The sequence below is a fragment of the Moschus berezovskii genome, chromosome 15, assembly GCF_049115385.1.
Source record: "Moschus berezovskii isolate FMDL1 chromosome 15, NW_MosBer_1.0, whole genome shotgun sequence".
Classification (NCBI taxonomy): Eukaryota; Metazoa; Chordata; class Mammalia; order Artiodactyla; family Moschidae; genus Moschus; species Moschus berezovskii.
This window is the reverse complement of record NC_142474.1, coordinates 5,981,447-6,001,722: the sequence shown is the minus strand read 5'-3', so window position 1 is coordinate 6,001,722 and position 20,276 is coordinate 5,981,447. Positions and strand designations below refer to the sequence as shown.

The window sequence follows — 20,276 nt, the reverse complement described above, 5'->3', positions numbered from 1 at the left end:
GTTCTTTAAAAGCCTTAATTTAATCACACCTGCAGACTTTACCGTATTATGGCAACATTCACAGGAATTTATGACCTGATATCTTAGAAGTTCACCATCTAGCCCACTGCTCTAGACAAGTGTCTTAACTTTCCTGTGTCATTTTTCTTACTGTAAAATGATAGGAGCCACTTCCATAGGCTATTATGAGAATCAAATAAATCAATTACTAAAGTTCATCACATAAAGATGACTTCAAAGGGTGACCAGCACATGGTAGGTTTTAATATGATCAAGACGTTTCTGCTATGATGCAACTCCTCAGAAGGACACTTGTCATCTTGGTCCTGTTCACCACTGTCTTCCTAGCACCCACCACATAGTAGGGACTTGCACACAGAGGTCCTCAGTAAATATTTAATGCACGCAATCACAGGCTGACTGTGTGGCTTTAGGGAAGTTGTTTTCCCTCTCTGGGGCTTGGTTTCCTCCTGCCTCCATGAAGAACAGCTGTTGGGAAAAGTACATTCTCTGTTTAGAAGGGCATGTCCCTGTCAAGGGTAGAGGTCTGGGGGTGGAGGCAGGGGACAGTTGCAGCTGCTTTCTTTCTGAGTCACTAGATTTCTCAACTTAAGGTCAAGTGCTTGAATACTATGAGCAAGCCAATTGGAGATAAGGTGGGGAAACACTGATTTGGCCAAAGCAGCAGCCAAAGCGCTGGGTCTGGACTTCTCTGGAACTCTTCAGCAGCATGACTTGGAACTCAGCACCTGCCAGGAAAACAGGCTGCTGACTCACGACCAGGAGGGGCTTCCCAGATGCCTGATTTTCAAACCTGCTTTAGTTGTCCCTGTTCACAGAGCTGATATCTACTCAGATCCTCATGGTCCGAGTGGAGAAACTGAGACCCAAAAAGGAATGAAGACCTTGTCCAGAGTTACGCCGTTCGACAAGGCTAGATACTCAGCCCAGCACTTGTAGCAGCCAACCAGGCAGAGGGAGAGGAAACCCTGCAGGCAGGGGGTGTGGTGAGTGCAAATCCCCTGGGGGTGAGAGGCGGGACACAGACTCAGAGACTCGGGCAGAGGAGAGAAAGGGAGCTACATCATACCCAGGACTTTGGACTCAACTCTGAGGAGAAAGGGAAACCACGGATGCTGTTAGGAAGAGGACCAGCTAGACCTGAGTCTCTTTGCAAGTGTGGTCCCCAGACTGTCAGCATGAGAGCAACACTGGGGAGGAGGAGGAGGCAGTCAAACAGATTTCTGGGGAGGGATAAGCCGGGAGGTTGGGATTGAGGTGTACACACTATGATATGTAAAATAGATAACTGATAAGGACCTACTGCACAGCACGAGGAACCCAATCCTCTGTAATGGTCTGTATGTGAAAAGAATCGAAGAAAGAGTGTGCATATGTATATGGATAACTGATTCATTTCCTGCACACCTGAAACCAACGCAATATTGTCAATCAACTACACTCCAGTCAAAATTACTTTGAAAAAAAACAGCAAAGAAATGTTAACCACTCATGGGTGCTTCAGGATATAACAGGCAGTCCAGTTTTAAATACATAGGTTGGGAAAAGTACAGGCATTATAAATCAATGAAACTCCATTTTGTGTAAAATGGCACTTCAGTGCAACCATAAGTAATAAATGCTCCTATGAGCCAAAAAAAGAAAAAAAAAGAAGCCCCACAGACTCCTCGGGTCTAACATAGACGGGCTCTTCATTTTAACAGACCCTCCTCCGAGGTAATTCTGAGGCACACCCACTGTTCTTGTGAGTCCAGAGATGTGGGTAACTTTCCAGTTTAAAGGTCTGGGTTCAGCCAGACCTGGTTGCCAATCCCAGCTGTGCCACTCACTTGCTGTGTGACTTTAGGACACTTAGTGAACCCCTCTGAGCCTCAGTTTCCCCTTCTCGAAAATGAAGACAATCTTTGTCTCTCAGCGTTCTTCTAAAGGCCAAGTAAGATAACGTATATAAAGGGCTCAGCACAGGTTGAAAACCTAGAACCTTCACAGTGCTCAGAATCACTGGTGGTTAGGGACTCGCCACGGTGGTGATGTGAAGGAAGGCTTGGAGGGGAGCAGGCGTGGAGGTCGGTCTACTCAAAGGTACGGTTTTTCCAGTAGTCATGTGTGGATGTGAGAGCTGGACTATAAAGAAAGCTGAGCGCCGACAAATTGATGCTTCTGAACTGTGGTGCTGGAGAAGACTCTTGAGAGTCCCTTGGACAGGAGGGAGGTCCAACCAGTCCATCCTAAAGGAAATCAGTCCTGAGTGTTCCTTGGAAGGATTGGGATTGAAGCTGAAGCTCCAATACTTTGGCCACCTGATGTGAAGAACTGATTCATTGGAAAAAACCCTGATGCTGGTAAAGACTGATGGCAGAGGATGGGATGGCTGGATGGCATCACTGGCTCAATGGACATGAATTTGAGTGAACTCCGGGAGTTGGTGATGGACAGGGAGGCCTGGTGTGCTGTGATTCATGGGGTCGCAAAGAGTCAGACATGACTGAGCGATTGAACTGAACAGAGCTGAAACACGGAGGCAGGGAGACCAGTGAGGAGGCGGCCCTAGGATGCACTTGAGGTTGGGATGTGGAAATAGCACAGGCGGGGTTCTCCCTGCAGAGAACCTTGCAGTGCCTGCAGGTCCGCTGCACTGTGAAAGGCACCCCTGACATCCTGCTAGGAGATGGCCTGGGGTGGGAGAGAAGAGGGGGGAGTAAACAGGAAGGAACCACAGCTGCATCTGCAGTCCTGACACCTGTGTGAGCCACTTCAGGAGCTTCATCCTCGCAATAACCCTACGATGTGGGATCACTTTATCCTGAGGGTTTCTCAGGCTCGGTACTATTGACATTGTGTGTGTGTTAGTCTCTCAGTCGTATCCCACTCTTTGTGTCCCCAGGGACTGTAGCCCGCCAGGCTCCTCTGTCCATGGGATTTCCCAGGTGAAAGTACTGGAGCGGGTTGCCATTCTCTTCTCCAGAGATCTTCTCAACCCAGGGACCAAACACAGGTCTCCTGCACTGCAGGTAGATTCTTTACCATCTGAGCCACGAGAAGCTCATGCCAGGTGATTCTTTGTTGTGTGGGACCAGGCTGCACAGTGGGATATTCTAACAGCATCCCTGGCTAGATGGCCGTAGTGCCCTTTGCTAGTGATGACAACCGAAAATGTCTCCAGAATTTGCCAAGTGTTCCCGGGGGACAGAATCACCCCCAGTTAAGTCCAAGTGTGTTATCCTCATTGTACAGGGGAAAGAGCCACAGAGCCAAGCCGTCTTGCCCACAGTCACGCAGCTAAGCAGCAGCAGGATTCAAATTCAGGTCTGACTCAGAGCTCCGATGTTAACCTCTGGGCTTTAGGGTGAAAGGTTATTGCTGAACCACGAAAGATGCCTCATTAAGGCTATGGGGAGAACTTTAATCCAATTGTCCTATGTCTCTTGAGTTAATTTGCGCAGATGTCTTTTGATAACGTGATTAGCTTTTTCAACCTTTCCTGAGGACTGGGGTCTCCAGGAACAGTATAAGTGATATTCTATTCCTGGAGCTTTTGATACCCCTTGAGTTACAGCAGCTTTAAAGGCGGAGCCATTGTCACTCTGAAGGCTCCATGGCAGCCCAAACTTGGGGATAATTTCATGGATTAAAATCTTTATAACCTCCTTAGCCTGTTCACTACAACAGGGAAAAGCCTCAATCCATCCAGTATAAGTATCCACCCAAACCTGTAAGCAAGAATATCCATTAGCTTTTGGCATATTAGTAAAATCAGTTTCCCAGTCCTCTCCAGGATATTTTCCACTTTGTTGTAATCCGGATTTTGCTAGCTTTTCAGCTTTGGGTTATTTTTCTGACAAACCTCACATCTTTTGATGATGTTCTTTAAAGTTTTTGTTACATTTTTACCTTCAAACGAACGAGAAACTGTCTGGTAAGCACTCTCTACACCTAAATGAAAACTCTGGTGTAAACCCTTAAGAACGTTCCACCGAGCAGTCTCAGGAATTACTAATCGTCCATCCTCGGACTGTAACCGTCCGTTATCGGTAATCTTCGCTCCTCTTTTCTCATAGTGTTGTAGCCACGCATTCCAGGAAACAAACTCACTCAGAAGGACGATGCAGATAGTGGAGTGCAGTTATTACACCAGCAGGCCCCAGGCAGAGTCTCCTCTTGGCCAAGGGCCCCGACCACACTAACCCCAAGGTAAGTTTTTGTGAAAACCTTGTATACCCTAAGTGTACGCGCCCAAACCCACCTCCCCAAATTCCCTGAAGCTAGTCTGAACAAAGGAAGAGAAAGACGCAATCAAAGTTAACCCGTGATTCATATCCCTTAAGCCTAGGTAACAGTGGACAGTTATCAGTAGGTCTGTGGTCATACCCCAGTGAATGATAAAAGAATGATGAAAGACTTCTTTTATCATTCATTTCATCAATCATTTAAGTAAGGAATGAGAAAGATTTAAGACTCAGCCCTAGGAAGAGAAGGCAATGGCAAGCCACTCCAGTACTCTTGCCTGGAAAATCCCATGGATGGAGGAGCCTGGTGGGCTGCAGTCCGTGGGGTCGCTAAGGGTCGGACACGACTGAGCAACTTCACTTTCACTTTTCACTTTCCACTTTCACACATTGGAGAAGGAAATGGCAACCCACTCCAGTGTTCTTGCCTGGAGAATCCCAGGGATGGGGGAGCCTGGTGGGCTTCTGTCTATGGGGTCACACAGAGTCGGACACGACTGAAGTGACTTAGCAGTAGCAGCATAATAGAACTTATGATTCTATTTGGTTACACAGATAATTAGGGTATTCTTTTAGGCAATGGAGAGTCTAGGCATGAGCCCTGGAGTTCTTCCATGGGCGGCAGGGGGGGGTCTGGTTTTCCGGTTGGTAGGTCGTTTCCATAGATACTGGGAATATAGCTCAAAGTCCACAGTCCGGCCCAAGATGGCGTCTTGCTTTCAAGATGGAGCCTGTTCTGTCCGTTTCCTCCTACATTCCCCTCTCCTGATGCTCTTAACTCATGGTATGAGCATCACTCAGAGGGATATATTGCTCCCTGACTCTCTGACCACCAATTTGGGAGACACCAACCTCTGTGTTACAAAGTTCATAATACATTAAAATGCAGGATCCACAAAGCAGAACTATCAAGGCAACTATAATAATGGTAAACATAGTTTTCCACCAATCACCCTTCACCCGAGACAGGACCGAAGTCCAGAAAGGAAGATCATCATCAGACATAGCTTTTACCTGACCTTTCATGTCACCTAGGGTGGCTGATACATTGCCAGATAAATCAGGAATATATACACAACATTCAACATTAATTATAGCACAGGTCCCTCTTTGTACTGAAACTATGGTTAGTCTCAAGATGATACCAGCAAGTCCTTGTAGCAGCAGCTGATTGTAGAGCTTCAGCTCTTTTTCTTCTTTACAATGATCTTGGTGTCACAGGGATCAGTGGGGTCCTTTTGTGTAGTCCACTCAGCGTCCTCTGTGTCTGCGTGGCATGCTCTCTTCACCCTCATGTGGAGGATCCAGGGAGTGACACCTGCAACTCTAACAGCCGTAGGAGTGGTTAGAACAACAGTACATGGACCCTTCCAATGTGGGGCCAAGGAGTCATGTTTCCAGTCCTTGACCCACGCCTGATCCCCAGGCACAAATTCATGAATCTGTTCCCCAAGGGGGAACGGCACCCTTTCTTGTACAAACTTAGTTACCCGATTTATTACCTTACCCAGTTCCATCTGCTGTGAAATCCCACCTCCCCTTACCTGAGGCAAATTTGTTGACACCTGTTTTATTATGGGAGGGGGCCTCCCATACACAATTTCGTCTGGAGAATAGCCTTGGGACCGTGGGGTCATCCTGAGTCTGAGCAGAGCTGTAGGAAGCAAGTCCACCCAGGAGCGGTCAGTCTCTATGATCCACTTGGAGAGTCTCTTTAAGTGTCCGGTTCGTTCATTCCACCATCTCAGAACTCTGGGCCTATATGCAGTGTGCAGTTTCTATTTGACGTTTAAAGTTTGGCTTACTTGTTATACTAAATCAGCTATGAAAGCCAGGCCATCATCTGATCCAGTGCTGGTAGGAAACCCAAATCTGGGAACTATTTCCCTAAGCAGGCACCAGGCTACTTCTGGTGCTCTTTCTGTCCAGGTAGGAAAAGCTTCTACCCATCCCGAGAACGTACATACCATGACCAGCAGGTAACGGTAGTGTCGGTGAGGTTTCATTTCAGTGAAGTCCACTCCCAGGTATTCAAAGGGCAGTGTGCCTTTCAGCTGAATCTCCAGAGGTTTTTGTCTGTGTTGAGAGGCAGCATTAACCTGTGAGCAGGCAGCATGGCCCAGGTGGGTCGCTTGGTGTGTTTGGCTTACCAGAATGTGTGCCAGATCCTCCAGTACCAATAATTCTGCTTTGGCTAACCTGACAACCGTTGTCTTTGTTTTATCAGGCTAGTGCCATCAGTATATAGGACCCAATTAGGGTCTGGAACCTTGTGTCCTTCTTTAAAACAAACCCCAGATACCTTAGCTCCTTTTTGCAGATCTGTGCTGCCTTCCTTGACACCTGGTAACCTGCTTTCATCAGCAGCTGGAGCAGTGTTTTTGTCCCTTCCCAGCATTTTTTCTTGGTCTCAGCAGCCAGCAGCAGGTCATCCACATATTGTAGAAGCCAACATCTGTACTTTTCCGGATGGAATGAGTCCAGGTCAGAAGCCAAGGCTTCCCCAAAGATGGTTGGGGAATTCTTAAACCCTTGTTGGGGAGTCCAGGAGAGCTGTTGTTTGGTGCCTCCGACTGGATCTTCCCATTCAAAGGCAAAGATGGGCTGTGACTCTCGGCCGAGGCATATACAGAAGGCATCCTTGAGATCTAGGCAAGTATAAACTTTAGTCCTCAGCAGGAGGAGGCTAAGTAAGGTATAGGGGTTTGGAACAGTGGGGTGTAACTCACAGTAGTGTGGTTGATTAGCCTGAGATCCTGTACAGGCCTATAATCCTGTCCTCCTTCCTTTCTGACTGGCAGGATTGGCATATTCCAAGCCAACTGGCACTCTACCAGAATGCCCACTTGTTTCAATCTATTGACGTGGGGTAGTATGCTGGCCCGGGCCTCTATTTAGCCAGCCTGGTTGGTGGGGGGGAGGGTGGTCTTCCACCCAGACCTCAGGGAATAATTGAGCTAACTCTCTCTTATGCTGTTCCGGCCCACCTGGTTCTTCCTTCGGAGGCTCACGCACCCTCCACTCATCTTGGGTGGGTATTGAGAGAGAGAGCAAATAAGTCAGAGTGACCATCCGGAAGGTGGGCCTCTCCTCCGGGCAGAAAGTCACTTGTGCTCCTAGTATGGAGAGTAAGTCTCTTCCCAACAGGGGTACGGGGCACTCAAGAATGTTTGGTCCCCCACTTTTAAGGTTACCATGGGTTCTCGGGGACCTAATATGTTTGAGCCCCAGCAACCCTATTTGATTTCCAAGTCAGCAAGCCCCACAACTGCGGGAGCTTCCTTCTCCTTCCTTGCCTTGGAGCATTCATTCTTTCAGTGGCCAAAAGATTGGCACCAGGCACACTGGTTTGGCTGTAACGGGGCCCGGGGCCTCCTTTGGGACTGGTTGAAGGACTATCCTGCCCCTGGGGCAGATGAGGTTTTCTGAAGGGCCCAAGATAGACTTTCCCAGAGCAGCAGCTAGCATTGTCAATCTCTTGTCTGTTCTCTTTCGTTCCCTCCGGCTCTCTGGCAGAGCACAGTCTCTGCTTGATTCCAGCGTCTCCCTCCCCTTCTTGTCAGTACTCACCGGGAGAGGCTTGGGCGGTTCAGCTGGAGCCGGATCCTGGAAGTGATGGCCAGAGGCTTCTGTCACCGGGATCGGAGCCTGCCGAGGTGGCGGCTTTACAACCTCCGGGAGAGCTGGCGGAGGAGCAGTGGCTGCCGCAGGACTTCACCTGGCCCTGGGTTGGGCATTAAGACAGCCTCTGGTCCTGGTCGAGCACTGGGAGGCAGGCATGTCATTATCCAGTATGCGGGAGGGGTCAAGTCATCCCCATTCAAATCCTGTAGAATTTCCTTTTTTATCATCAGTCAATTTTTGTGCCATTAATATTTGTCCCTTTCCCTTCTGGATACAGAATCTTGTCCAAGTAGGAGGGTCTTGAGCTAACCCTAGTCATGAGTCAATATATGGATTTTGATCTGGGTGTCCTGGCTCTCCTGTGACTACTGAATAGACTGCTTCCGCTGTTTTTAAGTTCATGGTGTTCTCTGGTGGCCATCTTACTCCCACAGGGAGCCATTCGACCTCACAGAGTATGTGGAGGCGGTTAGGTGTCATCTTCACCCCATAATCTCCTCCAAATCCCTTCTTTAAATTTTTAGTCACGCACTCCAATACAGTTGCCTTAGATTCACTTCCCCCCATCTTGCTTACCTTCTCAGACCTTCTTCTAGTTTTCCTTTTCGTTCTGTCTACGAAGTTCTCGGTACCCTATGCACTTCTGATATTCCAACTCAATGAAACACTTACATTGCCATTCCGCCTCCTTCCTAATTGGGGTGAGAAGAGCCTTACCTGCCAGATCCCAGAGGGAGAAGGGGGATCGGTGTGTCTTCACCTGCCGATCAGCATGGCCAAACCAGAACACCACATGGTCCAAGACTGTTTCTCCCTTAACTTTCAAAGTCTGTTCTGCTTTGGTGGGCTTGATCAGGTGTGGATGAAAACACAGATGGGTTAAATATCCCACGTCCTAGGCCATCTCCAGAAAAGCCAATCCATACTCACTTATGTATTCCCCTCCTTCTAGTCTGACAATTCCGAGGGGGTCAACAATTTCACAGCAGATGGGACACCTCCTGGCGGAGGGCAGAATATGAGCATACAAGGACCAAGGTTCTTCTCCTAAAAATCCCCTGGCAATTGCTTGGTAATAATTTTCCCCAAGACGGCATGGACACCACCTCCTAAATGACCTTCACAAATTTCCTTCCTAAGCCCTAACACGCTCGTCGACCTGTGTACCAAGCTGCCTGCCTATTCCAGGCCCCTATGGGTCCCGCCCCTTCTGGCCCCTCCCGGGGGGGATCAGGCCCCCTTCTCCCCCCTGCTGGGTGGGTTCCTCCCCACCTGAGTGCTCAGTCCCCTCGCTGCTGTTCACTACCTGCCAAGGCGAAGAAACCGGGTGTTGAAAGGCTGACTTCTTCCAGAGGCACGAGGCGCCTTCCGCCCTCTAGGAGATTCAAGCCACAAAGCCTCGCGGTGGCCTCAGATGAGACCTGTCTCCTCAAAGTGAGGAGTTTTCCGGCCAATGCACCAAATGTTGTAGCCACGCGGGGCACGTGGAGCCTCCATTCGTCTCGAGGGGGCAGGGAGAGGGAGAGTAAGCAGGTTGCTGTGCCCAAAAGCGGGCCTCTCTTCAGGAGAGAAAGTCACTTGTGCTCCCAGCTTGGAGAGTTAGTCTCTCCCCAGCAGGGGTACTGGGCACTCAGGGATACAGAGGAACTCATGAGTCACTTGGTAACCCCCCATCTGACATTTCCTGGGCTGGCAAAACGACTTAACTATTTCTTCTCCCGAAGCCCCAGTTGCGGCGGCGGTCCTTTGAGACAGTGGCTCCACGGGTTTAGTTACCACGGACAATTCTGCCCCGGTGTGCACCGTAAAGTCAATGTCTTGGCCCCAGTTTTTAGGTCGCCGCGGGCTCTCAGGGTTCTGATGTCTTCGAGCCCCGGCATCCCTATTCAGTCTCTATGTTAGTGAGTTGTGCAACCGGGAGGGGTTTATTCTCCGTTCTACCTTCTGGGCACTCATTCTTCCAATGACTGAACCCACGGCATCGGCCACGTTGATTTGGCTGTAATGGAGCCCATGGCTTCTGTTGGGACCGGTTGGAGGACTGTCCTGATCTTGAAGCTAAGGGGGTTTCTTTGCTTTGGCGGTGGAAAAGTCTTCGGAAGACTTTCCAAGTGCAGCAGCCAGCACTGCAAACCTCTCGTCTGTTCTCCTCTGCGCATCTTTACACCTTTTCTCCTATTTCTTTTCTATTTCCGTGTCCCTATTCTGGAACACCTTATCTGCTATTTCAATCAGCTGAGAATAGACATGGATAGAACTCCATCGGTCTTTTGAAGCTTTCGTTTTATGTCAGGACATGCTTGCGCGATAAATGCTGAATTGGTAACAATCTGGGAGCCCGTAGCTTCTGGATCTATGGATGTATAGAGTCTGTAGGCCTCACAAAGTCTCTCGTAAAATTGGGAAGGTGACTCGTTTCCCTTCTGAACTATTCTGGCCGGTTTAGACATGTCCATCGGCCTCCGGGCTCCCCTTTTAAGTCCTTGTATAATCGCCATCCGGTATCTGTCTGATTTTTCCCTTCTCTGTATTGTAGTCCCAATTAGGTCTGTCAGTGGGGAAGCCTTGCTGTAGCCACCTCTCTGAGTTAGCAGTGCCCTCAGGAACCATCTCCTGTAACCATTTCCTTGCCTCAGTGTTGATCCTATATCTGTCTTCTGTACTGAAGACGGATACTAGTAATTGCATTGTATCGTCCCAGGTTGGCCGATGAGTGCGGAAGACAGTCTCCATTAGTCTAGTCATGCCCTGGGGTTCCACCGAGTAAGCAGGGGTGTGTTTTTGCCAGTTCAGGATATCGGTTGATGAAAAGGGCTAATAGTAATGGGCTACAGGAGCTTGGTGATAATTACCGTCCTCCCCTATCATTGGGGGCTGTGGAACTTCTCTGAGGGGCATCTGCAAGGATATTCTTTCCTCTGGCTCTGGCAGAGCGCAGCCTTTGTTTAATTCCAGTGGTTCCTCCCCCTTGTCCGGGAGTACTTACCGGGAGTGGAGGGTAAAGTTTAGGGAACGTAGTGGCAGCATCCAGGTGGTAGAGTTCAGTGTGCTGATTGTCCCTACAGCCTGTGGCGCTGTCGGGACCATTGAGGAGTCCAGGAGGCTTACCAGCCTCGGGCTTATTCCTCCGGTGGCCGCGGTGTTACTAGCTGGCAGGACCATCCTCCAATACGGCGGTGGGGGAAGCTCATCTCCTTCAGGGTCCTGTAAAATTTCCTCCTCAGCCTTGGTAACCTTTTGGGCCATCAAGATTTTTCCTTCCCCGCCATGAGCGTAAAAACGGGCCCATTTCAGGGGTGGGGGGGCGGTCTTGGGCTATTCCCAGCCAAGAGTCTATGTACCGGAACTGGTCGGGGTGTCCAGGCTGTCCCGTAACTATAGCATAGACTGCCTTTATGAGATTTAAGTCCATAGTTCCCTCCGGTGGCCAGCCAACCCGCATGGAAGGCCATTCAACTCCACAAAGGGTGCAGAGCCGGCTGGGCGTCATTTTCCTCCCCTAGTCTCCACCGAATCCTTTCTTAAAATTCTTAATCATATTCTCCAATACAGTGGCCTTACATCCGCTTCCTCCCATTTTCTTACCTCTGGATTCCCATGTCCCAGGGCCTTCCCGAGAAGCCAATCTACCTGATTCTACTGGCAGGGGAGATGATGGGTCACACAGCAGATGGGCACCTCCTGGGGAGGGCAGAATACGAGCACGCGGAATTCGACATCCTCTTTCTTTCTTTTATTTTTTTAACTTTTATTTGCATTTTTTTTGCGGCAGTTATTCCCGGGCCATACGTTTTTGTTTCTTCAGTTTCTTCTGGGATATCTTTTTCTTCTGTGAAACCTCCTCTTCTGGTTTAGGAACAATCTGTTCTTTTTCGGTAAGGATCATCTCAGTGTGGCAGGGAGAGCTCATGTAGGGGATGATCCGACCGTGAGCTCTGAGCCCTGCGCTGCATCCTGGGGGCTCTGTTCACCTGGATGTGCTCAGTGACCAGAGAATCCACATCTAAGCCCGTAGGTTCAGCATCACTCTCTGCGTTTCTGAGCGTGTGTAGTAAACTTCAGCAGTCTTTCTGGGCCACCGGCCCTGCGGCCAGCGCCACTGTTGGGCCTGTGCACACCTGCCAGCTCCACCGTTGTAGCAATGGAATGGCACACCTTCTTTAAAGTGACATCCTTCAGATACTTGGAGGCTTTTCAGATATGCACACCCTTTATGGCCTAGGCAGTTTCACGAGTGTTCTTAAAGTGAACATGAAGATTTGAACCTCTTGATCTGCATGATTTTGTGGGGTTTTCTGGGTCAAGTAAATAGCGCACCATTTTTAGGATTCACCTCAGACCGCTTACTGGAAAAAGCTGATATCCTCTTTCTAAAACCCTGTGGTGACCGCTCGGCATGTTCCCTGAGAAGGCGTGGACACACCTCCTGACTGGCTTTCTTAAACCCTAAGTTCCCTTTCTTTATCCCTGGCACGGCCGTGGGCCTGAGTGCCGGGCAGCTACTGTTGCTGACCTAGACCAGTTTCCTGTGCGTCTCCCCTCTGGCCCCTCCCGGGGGGTGATCAGGCCCCCTCCTCCCCTCTGCCGGGTGGGCTCCCCCCAACCTGAGGGCTCAGTTCCCTTGCTGCCGTTCACTACCTGCCAAGGCGAAGAAACCGGGCGTTGAAAGGCCGAATTCTTCCAGAGGGGCGAGGCGCCTTCCCCCCTCTTGGAGATTCAAGCCACAAAGCCTCGGGGTGGCCTCAGATGAGACCTGTCTCCTCAAAGTGAGGAGTTTCCCGGCCAATGTACCAAATGTTACAGCCACGCATTCCGGGAAGCAAACTCACTCAGAAGGACAATGCAGATAGTGGAGTGCAGTTTATTACACCAGCTGGCCCAAGGCAGAGTCTCCTCTTAGCCAAGGACCCCGACCAGCATTTCTGAAAATCTTTTATACCCCATGTGTACGTGTCCCAGCCCACCACTCCAAATTCCTTGAGACTTACATAAACCAAGGAAGGGTAAATACAATCACAACAACCCCATCATTCATGTGTTATGTGTTCAGACAGTTGATAATCAATAAGCCTGCGGTTACATTCCAACCAGTTAATAATCGATAAGCCTGTGGTTACATTCCGAAAGATACAGAAAAAATTTAAGACCTGTCCAGAGGCAGGGGTGATTCGAGTATGTTTTCTCTTAGGCGATGAGTAACTTGGATGTGATCTTCAAGATTCCCCTGTCCAGAGGGGTCTTATCCTTCTGTTGTAGTTTCCATAGGCCCTAAGCACAGAGTTCAGAGTCCATTGGAAAGGTGGCCAAGCATGATCAGCATGAACAGGCCGAAGATGGAGTCCAGGTCCTACGAATTCTTTCTTCAAGTGGACAATTATCAATAGGCCTGTGGTCATACCCCAATAAGCATAATAGAACTTATGATTCTATTTGGTATCACAGATAATTAGGGTATTCTTTTAGGCAATGGAGAGTCTAGGTATGGGCTCTGGGGTTCTTCCATCGGGGGGCCTGGCTTTCCAGTTGGTATGACGTCGTTTCCATAGATACTGGGCGTATAGCTCAATGTCCACAGTCCGGCCCAAGATGGAGTCCTGCTTTCAAGATGGAGCCTGTTCTGTCCGTTTCCTTCTACAATATCTTTCTAATTCTTCCTCAGTATATATGGTTTTTCCCGTTCACAGCACCTGTCCAGATCAAAGGCGTCTTCAGTGAAGGGGTTTCGTAAAGTGCCGCTTTTCCGGCTTGACAGTCAGCCAGCTGATTACCTCCAGCTTCTTTACACCCGTCCCTGCTGTGCCCTTTGCAGTGCATAACAGCTACTTCTTTAGGACAATATATAGCAGTTACAAGTCTCTGGATCCTCTGAAATGCTTAACAGGTTCTCCTGTTGCCGTTCTAAACTCTTTCTTTCCATGTTGCACGCGAGCATGTAAAGTCACATAAGCACACTCAGCATCAGTGTAGACATTTACTCGCTGCCCTTTGCTTAACTCTAGAGCTCGGGTCAGGGCCACAAGCTCCGCTAGCTGAGCGCTGGTTCCCTGGGGGAGAGATTTTGCTTCTAAAACCTGTTCAGCCATCACCACGGCGTAACCTGCTTGACGCTTCCCCTCCCAGACAAAAGAACTGGCAATATTTCCATGTCAGACTGTCTAAGGGGGTATCCATTAGATCTTCCCGAGCGGCATAAAGTTAGAAATTGGGGACAATCGTGGTCAGGTGTTTCATTTTCCTTCTCAGGAAGGAAAGTGGCAGGATTTAAATTTCCACAAACTTTAAGCTTACTTACTGGTCCTTCAAACAACAATGACTGATATTTAAGAAGCCTACAGTCTCTCATCCAAGTATTAACCTTAGAATTTAAGATTCCACTCACATCATGAGACGTCAATACAGTAAGATTTCGTCCATGGATTATATTTAAAGCCTCAAGTGTTAAGAAAGCCATTGTCCCAATTACTCTTGGACAGTGTGGCCACCCGCATGAAATTACATCTAATTCTCTGCATAGATAAGCAATAGGTTGCAGGTGAGGCCCTCAGGGTTGTGTCAAAATTCCCAAGGCCATACCTTTTCTTTCAGTGACAAACAAATTAAATTCTGACCCTGTGGACAAGCTCAAAGTGGGAGCTTGTAGGAGAGCAGTCTGAAGAACCTCAAAAGCCTTTTGAGTATCTGGAGACCAAACCAGTTTGTCGGTTTGGGCCTGCTGAGTCTGAGCTATAAGTTTATATAAAGGCCGGGCAAGTTCCCCATAACCAGGAATCCAAATGCAACAGTAGCCTGTGATTCCCCAAAATCCTCTCAGTTGTCTTAAAGTCATAGGTAGGGGATGATTTAGTATAGGTTTAATTCTCTCGGGGCCTATGGCCCTATTCCCTGGGGCAAAACTGTCCAGGTTAACTGAGAAGCTGGCTGCTAGGGTCTTCAAAGGCAAATAGAAATTGACTTTCCTCCGCCAAAGGCACTGAATAGAAGGCATCTTTTAAATCAATTACTGAGAAGTATTTGGTTTGTTCAGGGATTTCAGACAATGGAGTGTAAGGATTAGGCACCACGGGGTGTAAAGGAACTACAGCCTCAATTATTATTCATAAATCTTGAACTAGTCTATTTACCATTTGATTTCTTTATACCCAAAATAGGAGTGCTGCATGGACTGTTACAGGGAATTAAAAGGCAATGGCACCCCACTCCAGTACTCTTGCCTGGAAAATCCCATGGACGGAGGAGCCTGGTGGGCTGCAGTCATGGGGTCGCTAAGAGTCGGACACAACTGAGCGAATTCACTTTCACTTTTCACTTTCATGCATTGGAGAAGGAAATGGCAACCCATTCCAGTGTTCTTGCCTGGAGAATCCCAGGGCTGTCTATGGGGTCGCAGAGAGTCGGACACGACTGAAGCGACTTAACAGCAGCAGCAGCAGCAGCAGCAGCTCCTTTAAATTCTCGACGATGTGTTTCAACCCTTCCTTAACCTCAGGTTTCAGTGGATACTGCTTCTTATGTGGAAATAAGTGCAGGTCTTTGAGCTTGACAGCTACAGGAATAGCATTTTGTGCTCGACCCACAGATTTTCCATCAGCCCGTACTCTAGGATTTACATTTTGTTCAATTAAAGAGAGAGAAAGGGAGGGCTCCATTTTCATGAAAACAGGCATGGAGCTTGTCAGTATATCCCTCCCCAAAAGGGGTGAGGGAGACTCTGGCACGATCAGAAACTCAGAAAATCAGAAGATCAGAAAATAGCACAGAGCCTCAGTTATAGCTTAAAGAACAACTGAAATTTATACCTTTAGGACATAAGTCTGGCATATTTCTCAGAGAGAGACATGTATGCTACTTCTACCCATTTCCCTTGTTTTCTACAGAACCGGTCTAATTGCAAAACAGTCTTATAATTAAGAGACCCTCCAACCGGCCACCAGCCACCATCCTCCAGTGGGTACCGTGGCCATGCAGTATTACATAGGAAGACCAGGCGTGTCTTCTTTAAGTTCTGGGGATCAAAGCTATCCCAGTTTTTCAGGACACAGTTCAAATGAGTGAGGCTGGAATTGTTAGCTCCCATATGTAAGAGAGAAAAAAAGTGACCAGAGCCATCATTCTACTGGAGGCGTCCCTACCTGCTCTAGATGGGGGTGCAGACAGACTTTATACCAAAGCTTTCCTTCCCTGGTAGGACTTTGTCCCTTACCGACGCAGGTGACCTACTCGTCCCTCCCGGTTCTACCACCGAGATGGGGTGGGGATGTACCAGGGGTAGACCTGATGCATCCCAGACTGATGCCCAGCTCCTCACCATTAAAACCTTGCTTGCCTCTGATGCCACCCGGGGTGCAATCAGAGTAACCTTCCGGAATGCCTCTCCAGCTAAGACCGCTGGGGGAGACATTCGTCACCTGAGTGCCTGTGCATGACCCTGAGTATATTCCTGACCACAACAAGACGGTATGAACGTAAAACTGAGATGTTCCTTCCAAGCGTTACCATACCAGCATAAACGATAGCCAAAGAGATGGTGAAGGGCTGGCCAGCAAGGAAAAAGGGATTTCTGTCCTTGAGATTTTTTAGGGCCAGTCCTTCCGGTTCATTCCCACAGATTTCACAGGAAGAATATCTAAGGAGTTCGGGAGAAAATCCACTGGAAAGCCTCCCCTGGTCCACTCAGAGTTAGCGTTACCAAAGGCAGAAACCCATTGCACGTCCAATCTGGATAACCTTTAACCTCCAAGATGCTCTTGGAGCTAGAGCTCCATCTAGCTTCCGAACTTTCGATTCCTAGCGAGGTTAGGCGCTTTCCTGACTACCAATCCAAGTTTGGGACCTAAGTCACAGTACACAGTAACAGCACAGATCACAAGTCCCTTGAAAGTCTATGATCCAACAGATTAATAGTTCTAATTCCCAAGAAGTTATGAAATGGTCAAGGAAACCGGATAGTTTGACCGAGAAAGGAGAGTTCGGGCCACACGCTTTGCCCATTTCTGGTCGGTCCCTGAAGGAGACATTGGGTGTCTCTTGGCATGGGCAGGTCGGTACAAGCCCCCGACAGGTTCCTGCCATAAGCCGTATGAGGTCACCGTGGAATAGCAGAGCAGGGCTCCTCACTTGCTTCACGCAGGACGTCACTCATTCACACAAGCACCGTAGAGTTAGTAAAGTTTAGCAGAAAACGTGTTCGCTAGGAGAACAAAGAACTAGAGCGCCAAGCATCCTTACCTTGTCCTGAAGATCCCGGACGAACCTCCAGGATGAAAGGTTGTTGCTGAACCACAAAAGACACCGGAAGGAGTCTGGCCTCCAGAGGAGAAGAATTCAATCTGGGGCCAGAGACGAGGCTTGATCACTCAGAGCTTTTGTGTAATAGAGTTTTATTAAAGTATAAAGGAGATAGAGGAAGCTTCTGACATAGACATCAGAAGGGGGCAGAAAGAGTGCCCCCTCGCTAGTGTTAGCAATGGAGTTACATACTTTTTAATTACTTATTACAGTGAATCAAAAGAATGTCTGGACGTTGTAAAGACCTCATTAGACCCACTCCCATAATTTACATTTTAAGATAACAGGATTAGCCAGATGGTTGTTTCCAGAGACTGTCCTCAAGCAGGATACATTATTGTTATATAATCCTAAGGAACGTAGAGAGAAAAAAAAAAAAAACGATGGTCCTTTCTTCCTCCTTGAGAATTCCAGACCCCTCTCTCCTTGGGAACCCCTGGACTTATCAACCTGCCTAGGAATTGACTCTCTCGGGGACAGTGGTCTGGGAGGTGACCTGGGGTTAGCCTGCTGGGGAGGTGAGTCACATTACCTTAGATTGTATGCTTATGGGGCTGGTTTTGGGAGCAGTGATAGAGATTATGGGGGATCCAGATTCATCCATCGTCACCAAGCATCCTCTAGGTTGCCCTGGATGATGGGGCTGAGGGAGACGAGCACGGGGGAGGACCAAGATGGGGCTGTTGGGAGAAGCAGTGAGGGCATCCTAGCCTGGAACCTTGCTGCTAGGACCCTCCTCCAAACTCTGTCCGAGACCTTCAGGCTAAATATTTACAGTGTAAACTCTCTTTTCCTTCCTGGGTGGACAGATGGTGACTTCGAGGTGGTCTGGGAGATTTGGGGAGACAGAATCCGGGCAAAGAGAAAAGAGCTGAGGCCAGAGGCCAGGAGATTGGAGACCGGTTTCTCTGCTCGACATCCAAAGCTTTCCGGGGCAGAACAGGGTGCCAGCAGTCACCTCCCTCAGGGAGCCGTGGAATTCAAATTGTTTTTGTTTTCTTAAGAGATGTGGAAGAAAATGATATGTTTCTTTAAGCCCAATCTTGCAAGGAGTTAGAAGTGAGGGGACAATTAAGTTAAAAAATGGTGCCCAGAGAAGAACCACTTTTCTTGACCCAGAAATACTTTGTTTACACAGATGGTTGCCGTCCAAGACGTGACTCTGAGCTGTTGGAGAAGGTGGATTTATGACGGAGGGGCCTTCGGGTGAGTTGAGTAATCAGAGTCAAGGTCCTGACAATGAAAGCCACAGTGGGCTCTGCTCTCCGTCAGAGATGACAGACCTTTCGACAATGAAAAGACTGAAAAGGACCTTCATGCTATTGGTTTTACCATTACTGTCCTTTAAGTGTCTGAAGCATCACCTCTGACCTCTCGCCTGGGATGACTCCCAGAGCTTGACGATCTTGTTGGGAGACTGCATGGAGCGTTGCCCTTACTTTGGTAGGAAATGGTGCTCATTAAAGAAATAGGCGCCTGTTAGCCATCACGTGAGTGGTGGTGACGTTGCCTGGGTTGTGTGCACGCAGGTCCACAGGCACACAGGCGACCGTGTTTGCATCTTCTTTTCCTCCTCTGTTCTTCCACCAAAGTGGAAAGTGTTGAAAGGTGTTTGAGAGGTGTGAAAGCAGAGAGACACAGCAGTTCAGTCCACTCTTCTCTCTTGTAGGATAAAAGCATGTTTCTGGAGGTTTCTGAACTGAAACTGGTCCTTCTCCTTCTTTTATGGCATCGGAGACAGCTGGAGGTCTCAGTTTTGTTTTTTGTTTTTTTTTTAATTTTGGCTGATCTGCGTCTTCATTGCGTTATGGCACACACCCGCTGCATGTGGGATTCTCGTTCCCTTACCAGGGATTGAACCTGTTCCCTCTGCATGAGAAGGCAGAGGCTGGACCACCAGGGAAGTTCTTAACGGTTTTGCTAAAAGCAGAGCAGACTCAGTAGAGCTGCGGCAGAGCAGGAGATTCTGCCTTTCCAATAGGCTCTCATGCAGGGCTGATGCTGCACCTGGAGGGGTGGGTGGGCGCTTTAGCACCTGGCTTGATACTTGAGGTCATTGCCAGGGCAAGTTTTATCATTGGTTACCAAGCATGCCTCTTGTTTCCCTGCTGCCTGGCATGCCCTCCCTTTCTCTGCTAAACCTCTCTGTGAGCTCCCCACCTTCTCTTACAGGGCACCTCCTGCAGCTGGTATGCACTCCACTTAAGGATTCAGGAAATGTCTACATTTGAAGGATCTTTGAAATAATCTCCTTCAACCCTCCCTAGAGTTCCAGGTGCTTTAGTGGTAAGAGCAAAAATCTCAGCTCAACCCAGCCAAAGCAGAAAAAAATTTTTAGTGACTTATTGGCTCACAGAAATGAGAAATCCAAAATTATTTATTGAAGCAATGTTTGTACTAATCCCAAACTGGAACCAATCTTAATGTGTCCTGCCATTAAAAAAAAAAAAAAGTTGGGAAGGTTTGCATATGCTGACCCAAAAAATCTCCAAAATGTATTTTTAAGCAAGAAAAGCAAGCTCCGAACGATACAGTATTATGCCACTTATTTTAAAACACCCACCCCAAAAAATCTTTGTATCTACTACATGTCTGTATACATTTGTGTGGCTGCACAGAATAAGAATTAGGCAAAGTTTCTCAGCTTGGACACAATTTGGGGCAGATAATTTTCCATTGGGGACTGTCCTGGGCTTTCAGAATATTTAGAAACATCCCTGGCTTCCACCCACTAGATGCTGGTGGCACCGCTCCCCCAGGTGTGACACCAAAATGTCACCAGGCATTGCCAAATGTGCCCTGCTGGCAAGATCCTCTGTGGTGTAGAACCACTGGAATAAGATCTGGAAGAAATAAGATCAGCTACCTCTGGGGGATGGAAAGGACTGGGATGGAGGCTTTTGCTCATTACGGATTCATTCACTCATCTGTTTCATACGTCCTGTGTCTTTGGTGGGTCCTGACTGACTCAGGAAGGATAAATAATACTTAGAAAGTCTGGCACAAAACAAATGCTCAAGAAATACCAACACCATTGTGGTTCCTTATATGGCTCCCCTTCCCTCACCCAAAAGAGCAGACCTCGTCTTGAAGTCATTCTGAGACCAGCAGACACAGGTG

General features: G+C 48.4%; 1 long non-coding RNA gene across 1 annotated transcript; it reads left to right on the top strand.

Moving 5' to 3' along the window:
* Positions 1-851: 851 nt before the first annotated feature.
* LOC129556050 (uncharacterized) lies at positions 852-18,687 on the top strand. Its single transcript, XR_008685894.2, has 3 exons — positions 852-1,007; positions 4,080-4,212; positions 18,295-18,687. It is a non-coding gene; the product is annotated as an uncharacterized LOC129556050 (long non-coding RNA).
* Positions 18,688-20,276: the final 1,589 nt, after the last annotated feature.